Here is a 6,568-nt window from a genome sequence, read left to right as displayed (position 1 = left end):
AAGGCCCTAATTGTGCTCACTACTGCCATCCAGGCCTGAGCCTGCTGGTGCCCGCCTCCAGGAAGCCTGCCTGGGCTGGACTAGAAGTGGGAGGAGCCCAAAGCAGTGGCCTTCATCCTCATCAAGCACCTGCACTGGGATTTGTCCCACCACACTAGTTAGGCTGGATGTTGCAGGGACAGGGCTGGGCCCTCTACTCTTAGAAGACCCCATCTGCCACCTGGCCTGCCTAGATCTCGGCGCCGGGCTGCGGAATGGGAGCAAGGGCTGCATTGGATATGCCCTGACTTTACATCTCAGAATCCAGGGCAAGGCCCCAGCTTATGACCGTTGATGGGCTGGTATTTGATCAAGGGCCCTGGAAAGAAGCCGTCAGCCCTCACTGGGCACAGGGCTACCAGTTGTTATGGCAGACAGGCCTGCGCAGTGTCAAGAGATGCCAGGAGCTGGAGAAGGGACAGGTGGGGGCAGCGATTAGTATCTACAGTGGTGTCAGGCTGCCTGGGTTTGCATCTGGCCGAGTGAGTGTCTGACGGGTGCTTTTCCCTCCTGGAGTCTCAGCTGATATCTGGAGTGGAACCCACCTCCCAGGGTTATGAGGTAATGTGGGTAAGTGCCCAGCCTGTTGCCTGGCACATACTTAGCCCTCAGTCAATGTAGCTGTTAGCCCTCTTTAGGCCAACAGGCTTGGAGGGCTGGATAATCCAGGTCATTTCTACAGAACTGGGCAAGACCTGCCACTGGGCAAAGGGAAATGTCCTGACTTAATCTCCCCTTTCCTAGGCCTCAGCATCCTCAAGGCACAAATATGCACTTGTGCATGCATGCATAAATGGGTGAGCGTGCATGTGCGCGTGCGCACATGCGCGCGTGCGCGCGCGCGCACACACACACACACACACACACACACACACACACCTGGCTTTGCTCCCCGGGACCCACCCACCTGCTGGAAAACCAAGAGCTGCCTTTTCAAAATAATGATTAAGAATCAGCATTGACTATTCAAATCGAAACTCCCCAAACCTTCTGTTGGGTACCCAGCTCCTCTGGAGTCTGTGGGTAAAAAGCTCTTACCGTAGTGGAAAAAGAAGTCTGCCAGAACGGAAATCTTCCTCAATTTAGCTGAGTCATTTTCTGTGGTTAAGGAAGTCCAGGTCACCTCTGGCCCTTCCCCTGATGCCATGGCCCAGCCAGCCTGGGGGACGCTGATCTACACTCTCTACATGCCTGCCCGCAGCTAACCCCAAGGTCCTCTCATCAGAACCTTTGAAAATAAGATCTCCCCACCCTGCTTCCCACAGCTGCTTCCTGCTCCCGGGTGGGAGTCCAGAGCCCTGGAGAACCAGGAATCAGGGCACATTGTGGAGTGGACTGTGGGCTACAGCGGAGGAGGAGTGGACAGATCCATGGCCTGGGCACCTCTAGGACCACAGGCCCATTGTCTTTGGCCCCCATGGGGCTCACTGCAGCCAGGGATGGGGCCTCTGTCTCATCTCTGATCTGAGGAGCCTGAGATACGGGCTGATATGCCTGGCCCAAGAGTGTTAGGTTCCTGCTCAGCTGAATCTCCCAGTTCAATGGAAGCTGGTGCTGGCTGGTGCTTCTGTCTGGCCACAGGCTGATGCCTCTCTCCTGGAGATCCTTAGAAAGCTTCAGAGGCTGGCAAGATGGTGGGCCAGCTGAGTGCTTTATGGAGAGACTTGGATGCACCAAGCTGCAGCACTGCCTGGTAGGGAGGGAAGCCTGGCTCTTTGGGCTGTGGGTCCTCCAGGTGTGTCTGTGCCATATGACAGGAACTAGGGATCTCCTGGGACAGGCCTCCACCTGAGCCCTGGGCTTCCAACCTGGGTACTCTTCCTGGGCTGTCTGGGAGTCAGCAGGAGCCATGGAGCTGCTCGCCTGTTTGCACTCAGGCTTTCCTCAGTGACATGGTGCGCTGTGTCTTGCCCGAGAAATGGGGATGCTGATACCCACAGCCCCAGATTGTTGGGAAAGTAAAGGAATGGCAGAGTCAGAGAGAGCCAGGAGGCCAAGCCCCTGATGTATTTGGGAGATCAGAGCCCAGATGTGACCCTTATGCTTCAATCGTGGGGTCAAAGGGTTGGGGGCATGTCTCAGATGGATGTCCGAGGTCACACTGTGGAGTCCCCTTAGAAGAGTGTCAGGGTGGCAGAGCAACCAGCCCAATGTTACCTGTGTCCTGGAAGCCATGGAGAGGGCCCTGGGCTTGGAGAGACCATGAGCTAGTGATGGTGCTGATGGGCCCACGTGGGGCCCCAAACCAGAAGAGTCAGGGTCGCTGCAGCAGAAGCCAGGGAGGCCTACCTCCCTGGAGGGCCCCTCGGACCTTCTCAGTGCACAGCAGGAGCCTGCTGGGCCGGCCCCGGGGGCTGTGTCACCCAGAGTCATCTCACACCCACTTGGACTGGGTCCTCCTGAGGCTCTGGCAGCCAATGTTTAAGAAATTAGGTGAGGGGGGCCTGGGACGAGGGTGAGGAAGGGAACTATTTATGTCTAAAAGTCATCTTGAAATTTTCAACATATTTTTTATTTTTCAAAACAAAAGTTCTACACGTTGTACGGTGGTGGTGGGGGGTGGGGGGGTAGGCCAACCTAGCTTTGTGGGAAATGAGTCAGACGGCCATAAAATGTGTTGTTCTTAACCGAAGAGATTATTTTACATCTTGTGGCATGAAGACATTGAGAGGAAGCCTCGTCTTGGTCCCTGGTGGGGCTCCCTGCTTGCCAGCCTGGGCTGCTGCATCTCCCTCATCCCTGAGGAGATGAGCGCTGTGGCTGCGTCCCTAAGCTTTGCTCCTCACCCCCCCAGGCCTCTCCCCTCTCCCTTCCTGACCTCGCTCTTTTGGGCAAGAGTGAGGCCCTGAAGAGTGGTGGCCTCCTGGTGAGCTCTGGCTTCACCATTTACAATCTGTGAATCTGGGTAAAGTCCAGTGGGCCTCAGGGAGCTTCCTGTCTCTTATTTAATGGACAGACTGGGTGGGGGGGACCGCCCCCCTGGAGCAGCTGATAAGATGCAATGAGAGACTTAAAAAAGCATCTGAATACAGTTGGTGCTCAGTGAAGGAGTTTCCTTCCCCTTCATACAGCATCCTTGAGTACAGGTGAGGGGCACGAGGGGCAACCTCTTCCTTCGGAGGCCCTTCCCAAGGCCAGATGGCAGGAGACCTGTCGTCACCTCCCTTGTAGCCAGCATGCCTTCCCTTGAGCAGCTTGCTCCCAGCTCTGGTCCTAGGGAGCAGGAAGCACAATCCCCACCCCAGTGGCTGGAGACCTCAGGAGGGCTAAGGTCAAGGAGTTCCAGGGGCCCACAGGGCACAGGACCTGGTGGCTTTGAGGCCTCAGGAGATGAGACACCCCAAACCCTTCATCTCCCTCCATGCAGCTGTTGGGTGGGGGCAGTAGGGATGGGCTCTGCTCAGAGCTTCTCTGCAGTCTCTTGTGGGGCTGCTATCCATTGCCATGTGTCTCCCCCACCATCCTGCCTCCATGGCCTAGAGTCACAGACCCCATGGGTAGCTCGGCGCCTGTGGGGAGAGACCTGCAGGTAGCCTGAGGTGAGGCAGAAGTCAGAAAGGACTGTGGAGCCCAAATCATATTAACTGATTCCAGAAATCCACCACCTTCCTCTACTGTGGTAGTGAACTCGCTTTTTCTGCAGAAGCAATGGCAAAAGATTCTCCCCGAGTCGTCCTCCCTCTCCTTGGGCTCCAGCTCTTCCTGGGACAAGGGGCAGATACAAGGGACGCCCGTTGTTTTGCCTGCTTCAGTATCATTTTCTCTCATTCCTGCCGAAACACCTGGATTTTCCTCAGACCACTCCCTTCCCCCCATTTCATTCCATGCAGTATGGGTGGGGCTGACTCCCTTCCCTCTCAAGCGTTTGTGTGGCTGAGGTGGGGGTGGTGGGGGTGAGGACGGCAGTAAGGAAATGACTTAGGGTTGGTCGATTGGTATCCTGCATCCTCCCAGACAGAGTTCAGTGATGAGCCTGTAGTGCAACAGAATCCAACTTCAGGACTTGTAGTGGGACTCTTCAAAACCTGGAGCTCTATTCCAGGTTGCTGGATATCTGTTTGGAGGCTCTGGGTTACTGAGAACTCCTGACAGGAGACTGCAGCCAGCATAAAAGATGGAAAACCAGGGGGTACAGAGAGAGGGGACTCTTGAAGACATAGTCTGGCTGCTGGATCCAGCCATGCCTGAAGACACATCCCACTGTGTTTCGTTTTCCTCATTGTGCTTGGCTCTGTGCATGAGTCCCCGGCACAGAGGCAGTATTTTTGGTGAGCTGTGCCAGTGTCGTATGCTCCTTGCTGCTTAGGCCATTCAAGTTAGGATTCTGCAAGAATTTGTAAGCCAGTTACCTAGAGCTAAGGACCATCCTGCAGTGAGGGTTCAGTCAGGACAGTCAGCCGTGGAGGCCTAGGTGTGTGGCTGAGAGGGGAGTCAGGGGTGACCTATATTGCATGCGACTCCCCGCAGAGACCTTCCTGATGGGTGAATTTGGGAACAGAATTCATGGGAAGTAGCTTATGACTTTCTGATGATTAAATTTAGAAAAAGAACCAGCAGAATGTTCTTTTATCTTCATCTTTCTCTTACCAATGGGCACCTTGTCTTGTCCAGGGCACTGAGAGTGGTGGAGAAATGGTTAATTTTGTTAGATAGCTACCTGCATTTCTAACACCTGAACGTCAGCTCCTGGAGGGCAGAACTAAGTTCGGCCAGGTGGCTCAGAGATGTGGGGAGCACCTGGCATTCAGTACACATTTGTTGAATGAAGAAAAAGTCTTGGTTCTGTGACTCCCCCACTCAAAATCTTTCGATGGCTTCCCATTGCAGTTAAAATATATAAAATCGAAGTCTCTTCCTCTGCCCTATCGGTAGGGTGACTGTCGAACAAGCAGGAACACTTTTTTGCGAGTCAAAGGGGATGCTATAAAAAATTAAGCTGGGACAATGGGAGTAAACCAGGACTGTCCCAGGCAAACCAGGGAGCTGGTCTCCACCCCATTCCCCAGCCTAATTTTCTGGCCCTCTCCCCATCTGGCCCCACTGGCCTTCCATTGAAACTGCTCCATCTCTTTCTCTACCTAAAGAAGTTCTTTGAGCGCCTGGATCTTTCTTGTCACCTCGGTTCCCACTGACCACTGCCTCCGCAGAGGCCCTCTCTGACCACCCAGCCCCACTCAGGCAACCTCTGACACCAGGTTGAGTTTTTTTCCTCCTTGCACTCAGCTCAGTGCCTGAGTTCCAAGAACAGAGGCAGATGGGGAGCAAATGGATGTGAATCCATGAGGTTTGGGAATATAATTCTTAATCATCTGTCGACCTCTGAGTAGATATTCGTGTTCTCAGCTTGCATGTCCAAAGTGAAAGTGAAGGGAAGCAAACTTCAGCTTGGGAGGGAGGTGGGGAAGCAAAAGGCAGAGGAGAGGGAGGAAATGGGGCGGGCAACAGGCAAGCCAAGTGGAGGTTATTCCAGGCCCTGAATGACACGAAGAACTGGACCCCCCGGGTCCACCCCAGAAATCAGACCCACTTTGGCCTCGGTCTCTCGGACACCTCTTTTAGGAAGTGTTTGGAACCTGAATGTGAATGTGGATTAGAAATTGCTCCCTCAGGGTGGAAGCCCCAGCAGGCACATGCACAGATTGTGCGCCAGACAGGAGACACTAGATATGTTTATAATTTTCCTAATTATCCCTGTCCTCTCTGATACTGGGGCTCTATAAAATTGTCACAGCCGTGGTTGTCATTTGGCTCTGGCTTGCTGCATGCACGAGGGTGTTTGTTTACACAACGCAGCCGGCAGCAGGCCTTCATGTGGGCTCCGACCCACCCCTTTGGCTGCCACGAGGGGCTGGCCCCCCTCCAGGATTCCCAGACAGATTTGCTTCTCCAAATTCTTTAAAGAAAAAAAAAAACCAACCCTGAGTATTGGTGATCACTTATTCTTGGCAGAAAACCAAATTCAGCTCTGATGGTTCCAGTAAAGAGATGTTAACAAAGGGACTGTTTGTGGGGTGTGACCAGGGTTGAGGGAATCAAGAAGGGTTGTTGAGGCCCCCACGGCAGCAACTGTTACCACTGTAGGGCTCCAGGGGCGAGGTGAGGCACTCGTGCTGCCAGAGCCCAGTGAACACTGGCCCTGTGGAGGTCAGAGGAGAGGCCACCCGACAGGGCTATCGTCTTGGGGACATGTAGATGCGGCAACGAAGGAGGCAGAGAGCAGGTCAGAAGCACTTCAGCCTCTGTTTTCTTCATCCTTCTGCTCTTCTGCTGCTTCCTACCATTGGCCAAATCCAGAAGGAAGCCAGAGGCACGGGCGGCCCTTAGCGTGGCCCACACAGGCCAGGCTCCCCGGGCAGAGAGTAGAAGCGGAATGGATCTGAGCACAAACAAATACTATTTCGCGTGGTTGAGTAAGGCAGTCTGGGCCGTTTCTGTGGTCAAGTTTGGTGGAAATGCTTCTTCTCTTATCCCCTAAAACTCTTTGGAATCCGGCCACCTCTGTACCACCAAGGTGTCGCCCACCATGATG

Source organism: Pteropus vampyrus, unplaced genomic scaffold, assembly GCF_000151845.1.
Source record: "Pteropus vampyrus isolate Shadow unplaced genomic scaffold, Pvam_2.0 Scaffold196, whole genome shotgun sequence".
NCBI classification, from domain to species: Eukaryota; Metazoa; Chordata; class Mammalia; order Chiroptera; family Pteropodidae; genus Pteropus; species Pteropus vampyrus.
This window is presented reverse-complemented; position numbering follows the sequence as displayed.